At 46.3% G+C, this 23,839-nt stretch overlaps 1 pseudogene; it reads right to left on the reverse strand.

Moving 5' to 3' along the window:
- Positions 1 to 12,345: 12,345 nt before the first annotated feature.
- LOC133364743 (5S ribosomal RNA) lies at positions 12,346 to 12,464 on the reverse strand (annotated as a pseudogene).
- Between the last annotated feature and the right edge of the window lie 11,375 nt (positions 12,465 to 23,839).

Consider the following 23,839-nt stretch of genomic DNA (forward strand, 5'->3'; position numbering starts at 1 on the left):
TCCAGGAAATCCCGAGGGGCTCCTATGAGAGCGGCCTCGGCATGCACGTTAAAGTCACCCAGAACCAGCAGCTCTGGGGACAATGCCCGTACAGCCGAGACCACCTCCAGCACCTCGGCCAGGGAATCTGCCGTGCAGCGGGGTGGGCGGTACACCAGCAAGATCCCTAAACTGCCCTTCGGGCCCAACCTCCAGTACATACAATCAACAAATTGAGTCCTATGGAGGGGAGGTCTGGCAAAAACCAAGGACTCTCGATAGATGACTGCCACACCCCCTCCCCGCCTTCCCACCCTCGGCTGCTGTGCGTAACGGAAACCTGGCGGACACATGGCCTCAAGAATTGGAGCAGAGGCTTCGTCCAGCCAAGTCTCCGTAATACATGGGAATAAAAGGGAAGGAGTAGAAAATATACAAGGATCCAAAATAAGGATAGCTTTAGAAGAATCAAGTATTGCTTGCAGTTACAAATGTCTCCAGATAAAGTCATGTTTCAATGGAATGGGCCAAGCATGCGTTCGCAGGTAGCCACTTGATGGCTTTTTGTGACTTATATGAACAGGCAAAGTCTTTAGGGTCAGCATTGCCCCTGTCAACACAGAGAGAGTGGATCAATTTCTCAGAAATAGGGAGGGTTTTTTTCCTGTCTGCCATCTTGATTCAAAATGGCATCCAATTGTGCCCAGACACAGATGAAAACCTGCTCAGGAACTATCATGCAAATTTTGGTTACAATTTCTTTAAAAAGTAAAAGTACTGCCTTCAATGAATAGGGCTTTCATGGTAAGTGGTATTCAGAGGTGGTTTGCCAATGCCTCCCTCTGAAGCTGAGAGGCAGTGACTGGCCCAAGGTCACCCAGGGAGCTTCATGGCTGTGTGGGGATTCGAACCCTGGTCTCCCATGTCATAGTCCAACGCCGGTGTCCAAATGCATAGCGAACAAACAACTTTCTAAAATACATAGTAGATTCATCCTGATTTGTTTGCATAAAGCTTGCATGGAGGATATATATGATGTCCACAGTCTACTGAATATTTCTGATTCGTTGCACTGAGGTTAAATGACATACACAATGGGGGGCAGGACCGTAGCTCAGCAGCAGAGCATCTGCCTTGCATGCAGAAGGTCCCAGGTTCAATCCCCAGCGGCATCTCCAGGGAGGGCTGGGAGAGACTCCTGCTTGAAACTGGAGAGCCACTGCCAGTCAGTGTAGGCAATGCTGAGCTAGATGGACCAAGGGTCTGACTTGGTGCAGAGCAACTTCCTGTGCGCTGTTTATTCAGCATTCAACCTGATTTGTTTGTGCAGAAGTTATATGACTTCCAGTCACTTTCATAGTGCAAAAGTCTGTTGATGTTGGGGATTTCCTTTCCCTTTCCTTTTTTTCCTGTTTTGGATTTGTTGCCCAAGAACATCAGAGTACTTGAATCCACTTGAATTGCACATCCCTAAATATACTGATACTGAATCCTTCCAGCAAAATAGTGACAGTCTGGATAGTGCCTGAATAAGGCTATTACTGAATGGGAATTAGAACTACTTTTTTTTAAGTGATCTAAAAATACTACACCAAAACTCCCTCCTGATGCAATGAAAATGGGACGCTTGGTGAAAATTCAGCTTCACAGCTAACCCTTCTGCTACCTGAGAGGCATGGCCCAGGAAGTATCTGCAAATATTAGTTCCTCAGTCTCTCATCCAGAGAGGCCACAGTGAGCAAAATCCCATTTGAAAAAGCTTTTTGCTGAATGGAAGAGCCGACCTTCTCCTCCCCTTAAGTGCTGCCTTTGTTCTTCATCCTCCTCCATCTTTTCTGCCTCTCTCATCTTGGCAGAGCATATAATTTCCTCAAGACTTTCGCTTTCCCAGTTTCTTTGCGATCTCCAGTGTAACTGCGTGGTTTTGAGATCCCTCACACTTGATCTTTGCTCCGCTCCGCTCTGGGACAAAACGGAGCGACACGGGGATACCCCCTCTCCCATGTGGTCAGGCTTTGAAATAAAATTTCCCCTCAATAGAAATGAACTTGAGGAGGCTCCTCCTTAGAATGTCAACGGCCTTGATAAAGGCCGGGCATTTTTCTCCCAGCAAGCGCTGTGCAATTCTGAAGCCAAAAACTGGAGGTTCTTCCTCCAGAGCAGATCTGAGGGATTTTGAGGGGAAAGCCAAAAAGAATGAGGGGGGGATTCAATGAGGCAATGGAAATTTCTCAGGGAGATTTTGCCCATCCGTGTTTGATGAGATGCCAGCTCCACCTTATCCCCCCAGCCCTCGAAATTCCCAAGACCCCAATCAAATGGTGCTTCTGTACAAGCTGGTTCTTTATGTTTTGATTTACTTATATAATTAGGTTTGTATCATCTGCAAATTTGATAATTTAACTATGTGCTTTGTGAAAAAGAACTTCCTTTTGTCTGTCCTAAATCTTCCAACATTCAGCTTCATTGGATGCCCATGAGGTCTGGTGTTGTGAGAAAGGAAGATAAAGTTCTCCCTGTCCACTTTCTCCATACCATGCATCCCTTACCTTACATACCTCCATCTTATTTGGATTCCTGCACTGAGCAGGGGGTTGGACTCGATGGCCCTATAGGCCCCTTCCAACTCTACGATTCTGTGATTCAATGATATTCCACCTTACTCACCTTGTTCCTACACTGAAAAGCCCCCAGTTGTGCAACCTGCCCTCTTGGGGGAGTCACTCCCTCCCCTGGATCACTCTGGTTGTTCTTTTCTGTGCCCTTTTCAGCTGCTGACCAAATCTGTCTTGACAAAGCTCACATTGCCTCTTGTTTCAGAAAATCCAGCTAAAGGCGATTTTCCTGCCTTCTCGTCCGAATGCAGGTTACACTTCTTAGACCCCAATTTATATCCATTTGTTCTGGTGCACAGAGTCTTGTTTAACTCAAACAAGAAGCCAAACGTTCTGAAGCACGGGCACGTTTGCCCTCCATCTCCTGTTCAGCAAGGCACTTTCTCTCTCATCATCATGTGCTTACTTTGGAGACACTTTATTCCCCCCCCCCAGGCACCCTATGCAAGCTGCACACCAGTGGAGGCTGGTGGCACCATGTCAGTGGGGCAGTGGAATCTGCTTCGGATTTTAGTCGGAACTTTCAAGGAGCTGTCCAAGGAGCTGTGGATGCTCATTGAAAATTCCAACTAAACGCCAGAGCAGATTCCACTGCCCCACTGATATGAAGCCACCAGCCTCCACTGCTGCACACAGACCCAAAGAGTACCCCATAATACCCTGTGCTGGACTACCCTGTCCCCACCAGCAAGAAAGCAATTAGGAGTTACAGGACACAGGCACTCCCAGCAAGGAGGAACATTTGTCTTTCTCTTTTTGTATGCCTATTTAAAAATTTAGTGTGTAAAACACTTCATATGTATTAGTAATCCTTATGAAGATGTTATAAGAAAGGCTGGTCATATGATTATTATTCCTATATTGCAGGCACAGAGACAGTGCTGAAATGGAGAGAGATGAGCTCTTCTAAGGTCACATCCACACTATACATTAAAAGCACTCTTATGCCATTTTAACAGTCATGGATCTCACACACACATACAAGAATACTGGGAATTGTAGTTTGTGAAGAGTACTGACCTCACTGAGCTACAATTCCCAGCACCCTTAATAAACTAAAGTCTCCAGGATTCTCTATAGGTCGCATCTGCACTATACATCTAAAGCAGTGTTTTACCACTTTAAACAGTCATGGCTTCACCTAAAGAATCCTGGGAACTGTAGATTGTTATAGGTGCTGACAGTTATTAGACCCCTAATTCCCTTCGCAGAGCTACAATTCTGGAATGGCTTAACAATCAGTCCTTCTTCCCAGGGAGACTTTCAACAGAAGCAGAAGTGGAAATTGTCAGTGTTCACTTATTCAACCCATGTCTGGAACAGAAATCAATCCAGCGAATACAATCGATAGTCACTGTTGCTATTGCTGTTGCTGTTATTTTCAGTCTGCAAACAATGCATAATTAAATACTTTTGCATTCTGTTTCCTTTGCACCGAAATGAATGATGTGGAATAACGTAATAATAACGTAATTATGTAAAATTCTGCCAGAGCGGAAAGTGAGACAAATAATGTAGTTTTTGTTGGAAGCCAAACTGCAGCAAAACAGAAAAGGCACAGCATGCAACGAACACAGGTCGGAACAGAAATCAATGCCTCCTCATATCCCTGCCCTCAACCAAGCCAAGATGCCTTGCAATGAGAACATCCTTTGTGGATGATGGTCTGCTTGTTACTCCTAGAGATGGGATCATTCCCACTTTTCATCCGTGGAGGCCAAATTGTCTGTGATGACAGCTTCTTTTTGATTCAGAAATGCACCCAGCTTTTTAGGCAATATGCAGAAGGAATTTAGAGGATAGAATGCACACACAAAAAAAACCCCATCACTTTTTGATGACCGCTTTCCACCCTAAAAAGCATCAACGATGATGGCGCCTCATCTCCAAAGGCAAAGCATCTCTGCAAAAGGACAAAGAGGTCATCTTCTTTTTCTAGAGGGCTCAGAAAAACATGTCTAAGGCGTGCACAGGTTCCTCTCTCCTCCTGTCTAATTTCTTCCTTGTCTTAACCAGAGAGGTGTCATTTAGATTCTATTAAAACAAAGCCTTCCATTAAACGCCACAGCACATCCTCAGGGTCATGCAATCCAGCCAATCATAGGAGAGCCATTAGCGCAGCAGAAATGACAGGAGGAAAACGTTGCAGAATGTTAAGTGACAGGCGATACCCAAAGAACCATCAGCTGCCCCCATTATCTTGATGTCGTGTTGGCAGAGTGTATAATCATCACAATTGGTATTCTTGGAGGAAAATCGGATGTTCACTGTGGTGTTTGGGATGCACCAAAGTTGCTGGATCATCTGATGCTTTTGTCCAGAGCTGGGCTGGGCTGAGCGAATGTATGCCGCAATGTTAAAGAAGTGCAGAATAAAACTTTGGTTGCAGAATTCTGTGACCGGGGAATCTCCATTTTATGGCCGAGAAGTTATGCTTTAACAAGGGTGAACAATGCCTGATGAAATCGCTGAAGGTAAAGGGGGTTGAAGGATAAAGATTTGCATGTTCCGCGGGTGGGGCTTCAGAACCTATCACGCGACCTTCCCACCTTGCCCTCTCCCCACCCTTCAGTGACTTGAAGAACTTGCATTAATTCAGCAACATAACAAAAAGCATAGATAAACTGTGGAGTGAAAGGAAAATCCATGTACATTTGCTAACGGTCATAGAAATATAGCAAACTGCCTTCTGCCAGGTCAGACTTTTGTAAATCTCGGCCAGTACGGTTTACTCTGAATATTGGGGACTCTTTGGGGTCTCAAGCAAAGAATGACCTTTTCCATGTCATATTGAATTAACCTTTTAAAAAAAAACAGGAGAAGCCACAGACTGAACCAGAGGCCTTTTACATGCAAAGCACATGATCTACCACAGAGTTGCAGCCCCCCCCCTTTTACAATTGGTATAATCTGTCCTGTTTGCATAGTTCTGCCTTTTGTGGCACAGAATTTTTTTTTAAGTGGCCATACCCTGCTAAAGAGCTTGAGTGCCACAATACCTGGAAGGGTGAGCTGTGAAGTCCGGTGTTCAAATCTTGCCTCTGGTATGAACCCATTTGGAGGCCTTTGGCAAGCCACCCGTTCTCAGCCTCTGTTTCCCAATATGGAGATCATCTCATATTGGTCTACCTTGAAAGGGCTGCAACAGTACTGGGCCAAGTACTGGGCCATGTCATCCCACTGCTGAAAGAATTGCACTGGCTGCCCATTTGCTACCGGGCCAAGTTCAAGGTTCTAGTTTTGGTGTACAAAGCCCTATACAGCTCGGGACCAGGATACCTGAAAGACCGTCTTACCCCTTATATACACAGCCAATCACTGTGCTCTGCAGGTGAGGGCCTCCTGCAGATACCATCTTATCAGGAGGTTCATTCTGCACAACATAGGAAGAGGACCTTTAGTGTGGTGGCACCTAACCTGTGGAACTCCCTCCCCTTAAATATTAGACAGGCGCCATCTCTGCTATCTTTTCAGAGCCTATTGAAGACCTTCCTCTTTAACAAGCCTTTTTAAGCTGAGACCTTATCCCAGTCTGCGTCTGTGTTGGGATTGCTTTTTTAATATGTTTTTACACCTTCTTTTTAAAAATGTTTTTAATCTTATAAGATGTTTTGAAAGCTTTTTTTAAGAAACATTTTTGAAGATGTTTTGTTTTAATGTGTTTTAAAGTTTGTTTTTATGATAAGAACATAAGAACATAAGAAGAGCCTGCTGGATCAGGCCAGTGGCCCATCTAGTCCAGCATCCTGTTCTCACAGTGGCCAACCAGGTGCCTGGGGGAAGCCCGCAAGCAGGACCCGAGTGCAAGAACACTCTCCCCTCCTGAGGCTTCCGGCAACTGGTTTTCAGAAGCATGCTGCCTCTGACTAGGGTGGCAGAGCACAGCCATCATGGCTAGTAGCCATTGATAGCCCTGTCCTCCATGAATTGGTCTAATCTTCTTTTAAAGCCGTCCAAGCTGGTGGCCATTACTGCATCTTGTGGGAGCAAATTCCATAGTTTAACTATGCGCTGAGTAAAGAAGTACTTCCTTTTGTCTGTCCTGAATCGTCCAACATTCAGCTTCTTTGAATGTCCACGAGTTCTAGTGTTATGAGAGAGGGAGAAGAACTTTTCTCTATCCACTTTCTCAATGCCATGCATAATTTTATACACTTCTATCATGTCTCCTCTGACCCGCCTTTTCTCTAAACTAAAAAGCCCCAAATGCTGCAACCTTTCCTCGTAAGGGAGTCGCTCCATCCCCTTGATCATTCTGGTTGCCCTCTTCTGAACCTTTTCCAACTCTAGAATATCCTTTTTGAGATGAGGCGACCAGAACTGTACACAGTACTCCAAATGCGGCCGCACCATAGATTTATACAACGGCATTATGATATCGGCTGTTTTATTTTCAATACGTTTCCTAATTATTGCTAGCATGGAATTTGCCTTTTTCACAGCTGCCGCACACTGGGTCGACATTTTCATCGTGCTGTCCACTACAACCCCGAGGTCTCTCTCCTGGTCGGTCACCGCCAGTTCAGACCCCATGAGCGTATATGTGAAATTCAGATTTTTTGCTCCAATATGCATAATTTTACACTTGTTTATATTGAATTGCATTTGCCATTTTTCCGCCCATTCACTCAGTTTGGAGAGATCTTTTTGGAGCTCTTCGCAATCCCTTTTTGTTTTAACAACCCTGAACAATTTAGTGTCGTCAGCAAACTTGGCCACTTCACTGCTCACTCCTAATTCTAGGCCATTAATGAACAAGTTGAAAAGTACAGGTCCCAATACCGATCCTTGAGGGACTCCACTTTCTACAGCCCTCCATTGGGAGAACTGTCCGTTTATTCCTACTCTCTGCTTTCTGCTTCTTAACCAATTCCTTATCCACAAGGGGACCTCTCCTCTTATTCCATGACTGCTAAGCTTCCTCAGAAGTCTTTGGTGAGGTACCTTGTCAAACGCTTTTTGAAAGTCTAAGTACACTATGTCCACTGGATCACCTCTATCTATATGCTTGTTGACACTCTCAAAGAATTCTAATAGGTTACTGAGACAGGACTTTCCCTTGCAGAAGCCATGCTGGCTCTGCTTCAGCAAGGCTTGTTCTTCTATGTGCTTAGTTAATCTAGCTTTAATCATACTTTCCACCAGTTTTCCAGGGACAGAAGTTAAGCTAACTGGCCTGTAATTTCCGGGATCCCCTCTGGATCTCTTTTTGAAGATTGGCGTTACATTTGCCACTTTCCAGTCCTCAGGCACGGAGAAGGACCCGAGGGACAAGTTACATATTTTAGTTAGCAGATCAGCAATTTCACATTTGAGTTATTTGAGAACTCTCGGGTGGATGCCATCCGGGCCCGGTGATTTGTCAGTTTTTATATTGTCCATTAAGCCTAGAACTTCCTCTCTCGTTACCACTATTTGTCTCAGTTCCTCAGAATCCCTTCCTGCAAATGTTAGTTCAGGTTCAGGGATGTGCCCTATATCTTCCACTGTGAAGACAGATGCAAAGAATTCATTTAGCTTCTCTGCAATCACCTTATCGTTCTTTAGTACGCCTTTGACTCCCTTATCATCCAAGGGTCCAATCGCCTCCCTAGATGGTCTCCTGCTTTGAATGTATTTATAGAATTTTTTGTTGTTGGTTTTTATGTTCTTAGCAATGTGCTCCTCAAATTCTTTTTTAGCATCCCTTATTGTCTTCTTGCATTTCTTTTGCCAGAGTTTGTGTTCTTTTTTATTTTCTTCATTCGGACAAGACTTCCATTTTCTGAAGGAAGACTTTTTGCCTCTAAGAGCTTCCTTGACTTTGCTCGTTAACCATGCTGGCATCTTCTTGGCCCTGGCGGTACCTTTTCTGATCTGCGGTATGCACTCCAGTTGAGCTTCTAATATAGTGTTTTTAAACAACTTCCAAGCATTTTCGAGTGATGTGACCCTCTGGACTTTGTTTTTCAGCTTTCTTTTTACCAATCCCCTCATTTTTGTGAAGTTTCCTCTTTTGAAGTCAAATGTGACCGTGTTGGATTTTCGTGGCAATTGGCCAGTTACATATATGTTTAATTTAATAGCACTGTGGTCACTGCTCCCAATCGGTTCAACAACACTTACATCTCACACCAGGTCCCGGTCCCCACTGAGGATTAAGTCCAGGGTTGCCGTCCCTCTAGTCGGTTCCATGACCAACTGGTCTAGGCAATAGTCATTTAGAATATCTAGAAACCTTGCTTCTTTGTCATGACTGGAACACATATGCGGCCAGTCTATGTCCGGGTAGTTGAAGTCACCCATTACTACCACATTTCCTAGTTTGGATGCTTCCTCAATTTCATATCTCATCTCAAGGTCTCCCTGAGCATTTTGATCAGGGGGACGATAGATCGTTCCCAGTATTAAGTCCCTCCTGGGGCATGGTATCACCACCCACAACGATTCTGTGGAGGAGTCTGCCTCTTTTGGGGTTTCGAGCTTGCTGGATTCAATGCCTTCTTTCACGTATAGAGCGACTCCACCACCAATACGTCCTTCCCTGTCCTTCCGATATAGTTTATATCCAGGGATAACCGTATCCCACTGGTTTTCTCCATTCCACCAGGTCTCCGTTGTGCTCACTATATCAATGCTCTCCTCAAGCACTCCAGTTCTCCCATCTTGGTTCGGAGGCTCCTAGCATTAGCGTACAGGCACTTGTAAGCAGTGTCTCTCTTCAAAGCTTTAAAGTTTTTAGTGCTTTTGTTTGCTGCCCTGAGCTCTTGCTGGGAGGAAGGGCAGGATATAAATGAATGAATGAATGAATGAATGAATGAATGAATGAATGAATGAATGAATGAATGAATGAATGAATGAATGAATACCTACCTACCTACCTACCTACCTACAGTATTCCAGGAGCCCCCATCCATTTAGGGAGCACTGACTCATCACCACAGAGGTCCAAGCTTTCACGATGCCCAATCCCCAGGTTAGTAAACAGGCCATCTAACTGGGTAACCTCCTCCATCCACAGAAAGCAAAGCTTGACTTGGTTCTCCTTGCTCCTCCTGACACAGACTTCCACGTTTGGTCTTTGCTACCTGATCCACCCTCTGCGTAGTTCCCATGCCATTTATATAGCAGCTCGTAGGAACGTAGGAAAACCATGTACACCGAGTCAGGCCCAGTGGTCCATCTAGCTCAGGATTATCTGCACCGGCTAGCAACATCTCTCCATGGCTTCGAGCAGGAGTCTCTCCTAGCCCTACCTGGGGATGCCATTGGGGATTGGACCTTCTACGTGCATGGCAGGTGCTCTGCCACTCAACTACACCCCTTTGACAAAGGCTTGGGTGCCCGGCTTCTGTCCAATGTCTTGCCCACCTCAGTTTCTAGAATGCCAACATCATGTGTGGAGCCAGTGTGGTGTAGTGAGTTTTGGACCAAAGCCTGGGAGACCAGGGTTCAAATCCATGAAGCTCACGGGGTGGCCTTGGGCCAGTCACTGTCTCTCAGCCTAACCTATCTCACAGGGTTGTTGTGAGGATAAAATTGGGGGGGGACCATGTTTGAACACCACCTTGAGCTTCTTGGAGGAAAGGTGGGATATAAATGTAATAAATAAATAAAGTTCTGGTGGGATGACATCAGAACCAAGCCCAGCACAGTCCTCACTACTATACAGTCCCTCACCATCATTTTATTTTAACACGAGTGGTTCACACCTTCATCAAGCCCTGGTCCAGTGTTGGCTTCTGTGTGTACAAGTGGGTTATGGACCTTTCATATTTCCTCTCCGACAGAGTTTACCCCTCTTTTAAAGATACAGAAGACCTCTTGGAGGCCGGGCCTGGCAACCAAGAGGTCTTCTGTACCTTTAAAAGTTGTGCAGGGGGAAGGGAGAATTCCACCTTGTGCTTTTTTCCCATTCAGGGTTGCGAGAACACCTGCACTTGGCTGACTTTCTCTTCTCCCAAAGATACAGGATCAGTCTCAGGCCATGAACCTGGCAACCCTAGTCTGTGCGCTGGATTCAACCAAAGCCCAAATCCTGAAGGAAATCAGGCCAATTTGGGTGGATCCTGGTTTTGGCCAAACTGGGCTAAGATAGCCTTGAATCGCCCCTGGTCAGCCTACCAGGAGAAATCTGGGCTGTCAGAAAGTGTGGAGAAGGGGGGGAGAAGGAGAGCCAGGTGACATCCTCTGAAAAGAACAGTGTGGGGCTATTTGCAAGAGGGCCTTCAAACAGCCCTGTGTGGTACTTTGGCTGTGCGTGCCTGTTCCCAGCAGGAGAACAAGTGTGAGCAGCCAAAACTGAGCAGGACTGAATCCTCTGCTCACTAGCTGGTGAGGTTTCAATTGTGCTGGCTGCAACGGTCTGCTTTGCCACCACATTCCCCACTGGGAACATTCTGGGAAAGTAGCACCCAGCAGGATTGAACCCTCCACTCAGTGGAGGGTTCAATCCTGCTGAGTGCAGTGCAGTCAGGAGGGGAGGGACATTGCATCTCCTTCCCTGCTCCCCTCCCAATCATAGGTTTAGTTAGGATTTTAAAATCTAATTAGACAATTAAGGCTGGCCCCTGATTTGGGCTGGATTGGATGGGGGGCGTGCACAGCCCTAGATACAACACATGATCTCAGCTCAGCACATTCTGTCTCTCTCTTCTTTGGGCTGGTCGAAAACCCCAATATCTTAAGCAAGAAATTCAAATACTGACTCCAAAATCCCCTTATGCAAATCGATAACATTAAGGTACATGCCCTTACTTCCCAGAAATTCTTCAGTTTTTATTACTTAGATTTTTCAGCAAAGCAGATTACGTAGTTGAGGATTCAGAGGAGATTCCAAGTACAATTTAAAATGTCACCCATGCTCTTCCAAGTGGTATCAAGGCATCACCAAGGATGTCAATGGATTACAGTGTTATTCATTGACTAAATATTTGGCTTTTAACGGTTTAAATGGTCCCATCTAAACAAATGTACAAATCACAAAACCTTCACAAAGGGATATTTTTGAAGAGCTTGAATGAAGAAGACCTAAAGTTATGTCAAATGTAATCTATTTCTTTACAAATATTTTGATGCTGCATTTCATTTCAGAAATCACGAAGCAGCATGCAGCACAATGCAAGCATCTTTAGCTACCATTCATTATTGGAAGGAAAACGCACCTTGGTCTTTTTATCTTTCAACATGTGTGGCAATGTCTCCTATCACACTTTTGTGAACCGCAGTGACTTCAGGAAGCAAGCAAGTCCAAAGGCCATCAGTTTTTATGGAATATCCTGATTAAAATATATATATAGTTGACAAAGGCTTCAGGGGAGCTACAAATTACAGTTACAAATAAAACCTTTGATGTTTCAGTCGGAATAGTAAAAAAATTATATGTTGGACATGAAGAGTAGAAGACAAAGTATTTTTGTTAAATTCTGTGCAAAGGAGGAGCAGGCATACCTATGCAACTGGCAGGGCAGTGAGTTCCCCAAGAGGTCTGAGGCAGGGGAGGCTAGTCCATTAGGGCAAGTGGCCACTGCCCCATTAACCTCAGCCAGCCCCTGCCTGTCTGTCTGCCTGCCTTCCCACTTTTATTTATTTATTTATTTATTTATTTATTTGATTTATATCCCGTCCTTCCTCCCAGCAGGAGCCCAGGGCATTGTTATATGCCTTCAAGTCGATTACGACTGATGGCTACCCTATGCATCTGTTTTTGGTATATTCATAGAGTTTTCATGGTAAGAGGTATTCAGAGGTGGTTCACCATTGCCTTCCTCTAAGCCTACGGCACCCGGTATTCCCAGGCGGTCTCCCATCCAAGTACTAACCAGGCCTGGCCCTGCTTAGCTTCTGAGATCAGACAAAATCGGGCGTGCTCAGGGTAGTATGGCTGTAGCCTTCCCACTTACCACCAGTCTAAAGAGCAGAACTGCCTATCCACTTCCTTCTCCTTCCTAGTCCCAGTTTTGCCCCTGTAGAACTCAGCAGGGAGGAGGATGGGGGGATAAAACTAGAATGAGTTGGCTCCGCCTCTCATTGCCTCTGGCTCCACCTCCTGTTGAGCTCCCTGCCTTCCTCCCCGCCAGTTCCAATGGGCACCAGCCACCACTGGTCTGAGAGAGCTCGGTGGAAAACCACATGCCTTGCAATCAGAAGCCCCCCAGAATTCCCATGGGGAACTGGTAAAGGCTCCTGCCTGAGATCCTGAAGAGCTGCTGCTGGTGAGTGCAGACAGCAGATGGACCTAGCCATCAGACATAGCCGCCCACAGCTCAGTGGTTGAGCACATGCTTTGCATACAAAAATAAAAAGTCCTGGGTTCACTCCCCAGCATCTCCAGGTAGGGCTGGAGGCCCCATAAACCATCTGGGTAGCCCTGCAAAGCTGACCATGGCGGGAGGGGGCAAAGGCACTCCTCACCCAGGTCACTATTTATCCTGGGCAGAATCCTAAGGACCAGCTAGAGAGACCTGGAGGCATTTATTCTCCATCCCATGGGCCTGAGGTCATTACGCAACCCCTGCACCAATCCATGAATGTTAGCTGCCTTCAAAACTAGAATCAAGGTATGGTGCTTGTCCTTGCTGAAATAGCGACTCTACTATATTGCCTGGAGTAGAGAAGACTGAGGAGAGATAGGATAGCACTCTTCAAGTACATGAAAGGTGGCCACACAGAGAAGGGCAAGGATCGCTTCTCGATCGTCCCAGAGTGCAGGACACGGAATAATGGGCTCAAGTTGCAGGAAGCCAGATTTCGACTGGACATCAGGAAAAACTTCCTAACTGTTAGAGCCATACGACAATGGAACCAATTCCCTAGAGAGGTAGTGGGCTCTCTGACACTGGAGGCCTTCAAGAGGCAGCTGGACAGCCACCTGTCGGGAATGCTTTGATTTGGATTCCTGCATTAAGCAGGGGGTTGGACTTGATGGCCTTATAGGTCCCTTCCAACTCTACTATTCTATGTTTCTTCCTGTTAATGAAGAACACATTTTGAAAATTAATGAAGCAACAACCTCCAATTGCTTGTTTGCAGTGCTGGGCAGTGGTGCCAACAGCATGTCCAAACGTGTGAGCGGTTTCCCGATTACTGTACAGTTTTTGTCACGGCTACGATTTCATGGTGAGGCGTTCTTATCGTTAAGGTTTGCACAGTTACACCAAGTGAGATGTGGGTTGGGAGAGAGGGAGGGGGAATAGCAGGTTCCATACTGTGTCTTTAATCAGCACCTCTTCTGATTAAAGACCGCTTGGGACTCTCTTTTCTGCATCTTGTTTAACTTGATTTCTTTCTGCTTTATTGCAAGGGGAGAGAAAGACAGAAAATAAAACTCTTTTGGAGCAAACATCAAAGGTGGCCAAGACTTTCTGGTGCTTTCTTTTTTCATGTCCCTTGTTAAAATGAGAAAGCAGTAAGTGTGCCCACAGAGGGAAAAGAGAGCTCCGATAAAATAGCAAGCTCAATGGCTCTGTAGAGACCAGGCTGAGCTTTACCTGTATATCTGTAATAGTCCTATTTCCAACTGAGAAATCACACAGGGAGGTCAAGCCCGTTTGCATGCAAATTCTCCAGGGCCTCGGAGATGTGGGGTGAGGGAAAAATAGCTCAAGCACAACCTAGATCCTGAACAATAACTCAACTTTCATCTTCCATGTTAGCTTTCCTTTATTTTCCGGGGAAAGCAAAAATAGAAGCTGCTATTGCAACATTCATGCCCAGCGGAAAATGAGCCCATTTACCAAATTATCGTTCATTTTATATCCATTAAGCAAAACCCAGTGATGAAAACCCACAGATGTCCACATCTTTGTCGGAACCAAATTAAGGTTTCCGTTTTCATGCCAACAGCCATGCTCGCATTCTTCCCACAGAGGGAGTCAACCTGTGTCTAGGATGTGCCGGTTCAGGACCGGCAAGAACTCGCACAATCAAATGCTCCTCCAATCAAACAAACTCTATCCATACAGAAAGGGAGCACATCAAGGAGAAATCCAGAAATGTAGGGAATCCCAAGGGCGAGGGCGCTACCCTCTTCTGTTTATTTTTCCTTCCTTTTTTCCTAACCAATCTGGGGGAGATTGGTAGTGGGGAGGGCGTATGGCTCATGTTCCTGTGCAGGGTGAGAGCCTCTGCAGTGAACTGAATGATAGAAGAAAGTTGCCAGATACCTTCAAAGTGAGAGTCTGCAACTGGCAGGAGGTTAGCCCTCCCTGGGTGTGAGACAGAGGAGAAGTAGATGTGCCCTGTGTGAAGAATATTGAGTGGGTCTGACTGTTCCTAATTCTTGCAGAGGCCTACTGGGATAATTGTTGGTGGGCTCTTGTTGGGTCCATATCAGGTGTTTAGGAGGAGTCTTAGTAAGGAGGAACATGGGTGATGCCACCCCAATTTCAGTGATCATGGGTAGAGGGAAGTATAGCCATAGGGAGGTGGTGAATCACCATAGAAGACAAGGGGAGAGCTACCTGCACCTTGTTCCTTGCTGCCATTCCTCTCATGGATGGGTTCCTCATTGCTTATCTGCTGTGCCCACCAGCCTGTGTGTGTTGTTGTTCAACGCCAGATCAGTACACAATAAGACCAAACTCATCCATGATTTGATCATGGATGAAGGTGCCAATTTGGTGTGCATTACTGAGACCTGCGTGGGTGAGCTGGGAGGAGTTGATCTGACCCAGTTTTGCCCACCTGGATGTTCGATGCAACACCAGCACAGGCTGCAGGAACAGCAGGGAGGAGTTGCTATGGTCTACAAAACTTCCATCTCTGTCACCAGGAAACCACTCTGTCTTAGAGCTGGCTGTGAGGGCCTGCACCTGGTGTCAGGCCAAGGAGACAGTAAACTAGGGTTGCCGCTGGTATACTGTACACCCTGCTGCCCAGCAGCTTCTCTGACTGAGCTGGCAGAGGCCGTCTCGGCTGTGGTGTTGGAGGAGCCCAGAATGATAGTGCTGGATGATTTCAATGTCCATGCGGAGGCTGCCTCTAGTGTTCCGGTTCACAACTACATGACGACCATGGGGCTGTCTCAAGTTATCAGTGGCTTAACACAGGGCAGGACACACCCTCAACTTTGTTTTTGCTCCAGATGGAGGAAGGGGTGGTCTGGAGATGGAGGAGTGGGTGTCACCTTATTGTCATGCTCAGACCACTTCCTGATGAAGTTTAAACTTATGGCTCTGATCCTTCCCTGCAGGGGCGGTGGACAGATTAAGATGGTCCGCACCCAGAGACTAACGAAATCCACAGGATTCCTGATTGTCCTGGGGGAGTTCCCAGTAGATAGAGCAGGTGACCCTGTTGAAGACTTTGTCATGCTGTGTCACAGCGAGACTCATTGGGCTCTTGACACGGTGAGTGCCATCTCCGGCATTGTGCAGCCTGGTCTGCATCTTGGCACACCAGTTAGCTAAGGGCAATGAAACAGGCTGGAAGATGGCTAGAGCACAAGTTGTGAAAGACCTGCTGTGAGGCTGACCGGGCACAAGTAAAACATTATAACTGTGCCTACTGTGTGGCGGTGAGGGCAGTGAAGAAGGTCCACTTCTCTGCCGCCCATCACATCCTCAAGTAACCGTCCAGTGGAGCTTTTCCATATTGTCAAGGGTCTGTTAACATCAACTCCAGGAAATGGAGTTTTAGACCCTTCGGAGGCCCACTGTGAATTGTTTGCAAGGCACTTTGAGGGTAACGTTGCTTGCCTCTGCAGCAGTCTTGATGCCCCATCCACATCTACTATAGTCCCCAGTGAGGTGTCCAGTTGAACGTCTGCTGCAACTTCTTGAGAATGGTTTCAGTTGATGCGGCCTGATGACGTAGGCAAGGTGCTTGTGATGATGCGGCCAGCAACGTGTCCTCCCGACCCTTGCCCTTCTTGGCTTTCTTTTAAAGCTTGCCGAGGGGGTCTGACCGAGTGGATCCAGGGTGTGGTCAATGCATCATTGCGGGAGGGAGTGGTTCCAGCTGCCTTGAAAGAGACAGTGATCCCATCACTCCTGAAAAAGCCCACCCTGGGTCCATTGGTTTGTGACAACTACCGACAGGTTGCAAATACCCCCTTCTTAGGGAAGGTGATTGAGAGGGTTGTGGCACAGCAATTGAAAGTACTTTTGGATGAAACAGATTATCTTGACCCATTCCAGTCTGGGTTCAGGCCTTGTTATGGGACTGAATCGGCCTTGGTCACCCTGATGGATGACCTTTATCGGGAGAAGGACAGGGGGAGTGCGACCCTGTTACTATTACTTCATCTTTCAGCAGCTTTTGATACCATTGACCGTGGTATCCTTCTGGGCTGACTTGGTTCTGATCCTATCTCCAAGGTCATTTTCAGAGAATAGCATTGGGTGACTGTCTTTCGGCCCCCTGGCAGTTGTGCTGTGGGGTGCTGCAGGGTACCATCTTGTCCCCTATGCTGTTTAACTTCTATATGAAGCCTTTGGGAGTGGTCATCAGGAGATTTGGGGCAAGGTGTCAGCAGTATGCTGATGATACCCAGCTCTATTTCTCCGTAACATCTGAATTGGGAGAGGCCATGCAAGCCCTGGACCCATGCCTGGACTCGGTGGTGGGTGGATGAGGGCCAATAAACTGAGTCTGAATCCTAGCAAGATGGAGGCGCTGTGGGTTGGTGGTTCCCGAGTACAGATAATTGATCAGTTGCCTGCTTTGGATGGGGTCGTACTCCCTCTGAAAGAGCAGGTCCATAGTCTGGGGGTGCTCCTGGATCCATCTTTGTAGCTAGAGGCCCAGGTGACGTCAGTGGCTAGGAGTGCCTTTTACCAGCTTCAGCTGGCAAGACATTTGTGGCCATTTCTGGACCAGGATAGCCTGACCACTGTTGTCCATGCACTGGTAACCTCCAGGCTGGATTACTGTAATGCGCTCTATGTGGGGCTGCCCTTGAGGTTGGTCCGGAAGCTGCAGCTGGTGCAAAATGCAGTGGTGAGACTGCTCACTGGGACAGGGTATCGCCAACATGTCACCCTGCTGCTGAAAGAATTGCACCGGCTGCCCATTTGCTACTGGGCCAAGTTCAAGGTTTTAATTTTCAAGGTCTGAGTTTCCTATATTGGCTCTTCTCCCTCAAAACCCTTTCTCAGTTTTGATCTGCCTCATGTATCACTGGTGAAAAACATTTCAGGGGGAGTTTTTTTTCCCCATAACAAGGCAAACATGTTGCATAGCATAAACTGCAAGCTCTGGGAAATGTATTTTTTCCCTCATGGCTGAGGCAGTGGGAGTTATTTATATTTTCAGGGAAAGCTTTGACATTGTATCAGAGCAATGCCAAAGATGTATGAATGTATCAGAAATATTCACAGCATTCTGAAGATGACCTTTGCCCCCTCTACTCCATGCGTAGCCCTTTAAGGGAGATTCTAGGAACATAGAAAGCTGCCTTGTAGCACAGTCAGACCACTGGTCCATCTGGCACACTGAGTGGCAGCAGCTCTCCAGAGTTTCAGATAGGTAGGCTTTCACTACTTGGAGATGCTGGGGATTGAACCTGGGAACTTCTGCAGGCAAAGTAAGTGCTCTGCCACTGAGCTACGACCCTTCCCCATACACAAAACACATGTGCGCCCTTCTCTCTGAATGCAACAAAAGCAGTTTCTCTATACATATAATAAAAGTGTAAGCATGTCATCATGCTGCAGTTTGCTTGGCCACAGACAGGTGGTGCTGTAAACTACAGCATGGTGAGAAGCAGTCAATGGGCAGTCTAGGTGAGCCCCAGAGAAACAGCCAGAACAGGCTGCAGCAGCCACCCATCTCCAGCTTCACTGGCTCCTGGGGCCTCTGGCTCCAGGATCCAGATCCCAGGCTGACTGGTGCCACTACTGGCTAGCTTGGAGATCTGCTGCTACTGCCAACTCCTGGCCAAGAAGGCTAAAGAGTCAGTCCAGCAGGATGAGCAGTGTGGTAAGAAGGAAGGTGCCCTGAAGCAGCAGCCAGCCAGGCTGGCAATCCTCTGCTCCCCAGGCCAGTCAGTTACTACTTCTGGCCCCCTTCCTCCTTTCCACACTGCTCCTGTTGCTGAGCCCACTCTTCATCCTGCTTCGTGGTGGCAGCACCATGAGGTGAAAAGGAGGAGGTCTAAGCCTTTTATGATTCTCCACCCACTTCTTTTCACCTTTGACATTGGAGGGGGGGGACAGCTCAAAAGTCTTTGAAATCCTCCCTGCCTTTCTTTGCATCTCTGATATCAGGGATGCAAGCAACAAGCGGGAGGAGGAATGCAAAAGTTCAAAAGGATCAGTTGGGGACAGTCTTTGAAAACCTTCTCACGCTCCTCCTTTCAACCTCTGACATTGGCAATTTGACAGATGGGGACATCTCATCTGTCAATTATGAGACATCACAATAACATCATGTGATTGACAGGTGGGTTGCCTCACCCACCTGTAAAAGCTTGCCCACTGGGTGGGAGCCAAAAAGGTTCCCCTTCCCTAGTCTAAAGGGTTGGTGTGGGTGTGGGGGAGGGTTTGGTGAAGGCTAGGGAAGTTGGCAAGGTCTAGGGGGTTGGGGGACTTTGGCGAGGGGTGGGGTGGCTGGGGTTAGCAAGCAATGCAAACAGGGGTGCAGCCCCTAGTAAATATATTTATGGATGAGCATTATAGTTCCTTGTATTAGTCTTGTCCTAATATGTAGTGTTAATGTTTCTTGTTATTTCTTGTTCTCGCATTGTAAGCTGCTTTGAAACAGTTCTATGTAAAAAGTGACAATAGTGACAATGATGATGATGATAAAAGCTGAGATGATCCAGGGATTACATAGGGTGGGGTGCTCCTTTCATTGGACCTGTGCTTCACCTGACTCAGCAGGCCACTGCAGGCCACATTTTCCTGGATTTGAAGTCAAGGACCACCTTTCCAAGACCAGGTTTGTGGTCCCACAAGTTCCAAAGATCTCAGAAGCCCGCTCCACAATAATAATAATAATAATAATAATAAATTTTTATTTATGAGTCGCCTATCTGGCCAAATTAATGGCCACTCTAGGCGATGTACATTGATACAATAAAATACAATATAAAACCAGTAAAACCACAATCAATAATTAACCAAACACCACTCTACCAGTTAATCAATCAGTCAATCAACAGCATTAAAACTAACCCACCCCAGAGATCCCGTAGGCCTGTCTAAACAGCCAGGTCTTCAGAGCTCGGCAGAAACTTATCAGGGAGGGGGCATGACGAAGATTGAAAGGAAGGGAATTCCAGAGGGTGGGGGCCACAATCGAAAATGCCCTCTCTCTAGTCCGAACCAGTCTAGCTGTTTTAACTGGTGGGACTGAGAGAAGGTCTTGTGTGGCTGATCTTGTCAGGCGGCATAATTGGTGATGCTGGAGGCGCTCCTTCAGATAAGCTGGGCCGAAATCGTATAGGGCTTTAAAGGTCAACACTAGCACCTTGAATTGGGCCCAGTAAACAACTGGTAACCAGTGCAGATCTACTAACACCGGGGTGATATGATCACGGCGACGGCTGTTCTTAATCAAACGTGCCGCCGCATTCTGTATCAGCTGTAATTTCTGGACCGTTATCAAGGGCAACCCCACGTAGAGCACATTACAGTAGTCTAAGCGGGAGGAGACCAGGGCACGTATCACCCCTGGGAGCAGATGGACAGGAAGGTAGGGTCGCAACCTCTGTATCAGATATAATTGATACCATGCTGCCCGGCTCACTGCCGAAACCTGAGCCTCCATGGACAGCTGGGAGTCAAGAATGACCCCAAGGCTGCGGACTTAATCTAACCCCATTAAGCACCAGGTCTATATTGCCCAACCTTCTCCTGTCTCCCACGAGCAACACTTCGGTCTTGTCAGGGTTTAGTTTCAGCCTGTTCCTTCCCATCCATCCACTTACGGATTCCAGGCACTTAACTCGGAGTAGCGTTTTCTGTGTGACTGTCTCTGTTCTGTGGAATAGCATTCCCGCCGAGATACAGCAGGCGCCCACTATCTGCATTTTCTGGAAACAACTGAAGACACTTTTGTTCCAACGGGCTTTTGTACCTAGATGAATTGGTCTCTTGTCATGACGGTCTACTTGGTATTGTTTTTGTTTTGTTTTAAATATATCTGCTTTTTTGTGTTTTTTATTGTTTTTATTGTACAATTATGTAGAGGTCATTAACAAATTACTACTACTACTACTACTACTACTACTACTTATTTATTTATTTATTATTTGATTTATATCCCACCCTTCCTCCCAGCAGGAGCCCAGGGTGGCAACTACTACTACTACTACTACTACTACTACTACTACTACTACTACTACTACTACTGCTACTACTACTACTACTTATTTATTTATTTATTATTTGATTTATATCCCGCCCTTCCTCCCAGCAGGAGCCCAGGGTGGCAACTACTACTACTACTACTACTACTACTACTACTACTACTACTACTACTTATTTATTTATTTATTATTTGATTTATATCCCGCCCTTCCTCCCAGCAGGAGCCCAGGGTGGCAACTACTACTACTACTACTACTACTACTACTACTTATTTATTTATTTATTATTTGATTTATATCCCGCCCTTCCTCCCAGCAGGAGCCCAGGGTGGCAACTACTACTACTACTACTACTACTACTACTAATAATAATAATAATAATAATAATAATAATAATAATAAAAACAATAGCAATAATAAAAATGATGATGATGGTAATAGCAGCCCCATTGCAAATGTGGACCCCCAACGGAAGTAGCCACTAGCTTTGCAACTTGGGGGAAAAAAATACATTCCAGCTCTTAACATTGCAACAATCTTTGCGATCCTGATTAGCACAGATGGGTCTATCACTGTAGTTTTGCCTGACAGACTAATGGACAGCCAGGGACTTGACAAAGCAATATTAATGGTCCTTAATGATGAGGGATGTTTTCCTTAATGGCCTGGAAATCTCTCTCGCCTTCTGAATGTGACACCACTCGGCATTAGTGGGAGGGACCAAGGAGGAGTCTGAAGCAAGTCGGAAACTTTAGAGAAGAGTTTCTCAGACATTTTTTTTTAAAAAAAAATAACACTCTGGATGGGGTCTAACCCTATGCCAACTTCTGTCCTTCTCCCCAGCTAGGGCATCTTCTCTGCAGATGAATGCTACAGTCCACCTTGCACACAGTCATGTGTATTCAGATCGGTGCTACAGGTGTGTGGATTGGGGTAGAAATCACACACTGACGTTAGGGGAAGATTAAAGCAAGGTCTCTCTGACTACCTCTCAAAGCCATGCACAGGAAACGGTCGTCACATCATAAGAAGAGAACGTCACCTCTTTCATCCAAAATGATGGGGCAATGAAGGTAGAGTCATGGCCTCCACAAACCCAGCATGGATCAGTCCACTCCCAGAGGTGAATGCAATCCTCCCGTGTTTTAGGAAGGACTGTAGCTCAGTGGTAGAGCATCTTTGCATGCAGAAGGTCCCGGGTTCAACCCTGGCATCTCCAGGTAGGGCTGGGAGAGACACTCTGTCTGAAGCCCCTGGAGAGCCACTGCCAGTCAGTGCAGGCAATACGAAGCTAGATGTACTAACAGCCTGATTCAGTTTAATTATTTTATTTATTATTATTTAGTTGCATTTCTAAACCGCCCTATAGCTAGCAGCTCCCAGGGCGGTGTACAACATGATAAAACCACAATATTTAAAATACAGCAAGTGTGTATTGCGCAGACAATATAAACATTATATAAACAAAGTGAAAGAAAACTAAAAAAAAAATAAGGTTAAAAGCTTTAAGGCAGCTTCCTATGCTAGGAGCCACAGGAAACAACAACCCAAGGCCCCCTTGCAGGAAATGACACTCATACCTCCATGTCAAGACATTTTGGTGTCTGAGGTGGGAAATCTAGAATCGCAGACACGCACACCCTTTCCACTAATTGACATTGGCCACAATCCACCAGGACGCTCTCCTGCTCAAGCCTCCATTTAAATGCAAAAGTTCCTTTTGATGGAGCCTGCACAGAAAACATCCAAATCCATTTGTACAGATCTGTAGCTCAAAACAATCTCTAATGAACCCAGACAGGCTGTCTCTGAAATGGAGCAATTACAACACCATAAAGGAGAACACCAGGGTAGGGAGAGAGGGAAGAAGGCTAGAATGCCCATTTGGATGCCCCCCCCCCCGTGGAACCCATAAATCCAGTACCTGAAGGGAAGTCCATCTCACCTTGCTTCATGATGGGCCACCTAGAGGGATCCATACACACATGGTATCATTAAGAGGCCAAAGCACTCCAACTTGAGCTACAGGGATAAAATGTAGAATAACGCATCGCTTGCACAAATGCACACAAAATGAAGGTCCACACTATTTCCTAAAACAGGGATGGGGAATGCCTTTCAGCTCGAGGGCCACAATCCCTTCTGGTCAACCTTACAGGGGCCACATGCTAATAGCGGGCAAGGCCAGAAGCAACAGCAGGCAGAGTAAGCAATATGAGTCTGTACAGTAGGCGAGTTTCTACACACAACAACATGCTGTCCAGGCAAGCCACAATCAGAGTTCAAGGACACCTTGCAGCCAGGCAAAAACCCTCAAGGAGAGTGCAGAGCAAGTGAGGGATGGGGCCTGGGAAGAGTTCCAAGGGCCAGGCAGAGAGACCTGGAGTGCCACAATTGCCCCCCAAAACGGAGGTTCCCCATCACTGCCCTATAATGCCCCTCCCCATCCAGAGCTGGGGAAAGCAGGCAAAATTGTTTCACCAACCAAGCAAAGAGGTTTCCATTTTCAACACTTCTCTCTCTCTCTCTCTCTCTCACACACACACACACATATACACATTATATATCTATATATACACACATACACACATTTTATATATACATATAAACACACACATTATACACACACATACACACTCCCATCTCCCAAGTTAAAGATACAAGAGGCTTGAGGCAGCACATGGAGTGACAGCAGAGCTCCCAAGCCACACATTTGTAGAGATGTCATATATTTATGTATATACAAACACACAAACACACACACACACATATATATTGCATGTCCCTATGTCCCATATATTACTTGGAAGACGTGAATTAAAACCAACCTGCACTTTCCATTCTCTCCCCCGCCCCTTCTTCTTCTGTTAAAGGCACCCACTGTGGGTGCAGGAACACAGATCTCGCAGGCACCAAAAGCCTTTGAAAGAGGCCCAGAAAGCAGAAATTTTGTTGTTGTTTTTAAAAAAAGGACAAAAAGTGATGAATGAATGATACACTGTTTCCTGCAGCA

This window comes from Rhineura floridana, chromosome 9, assembly GCF_030035675.1.
Source record: "Rhineura floridana isolate rRhiFlo1 chromosome 9, rRhiFlo1.hap2, whole genome shotgun sequence".
Taxonomy (NCBI): domain Eukaryota; kingdom Metazoa; phylum Chordata; class Lepidosauria; order Squamata; family Rhineuridae; genus Rhineura; species Rhineura floridana.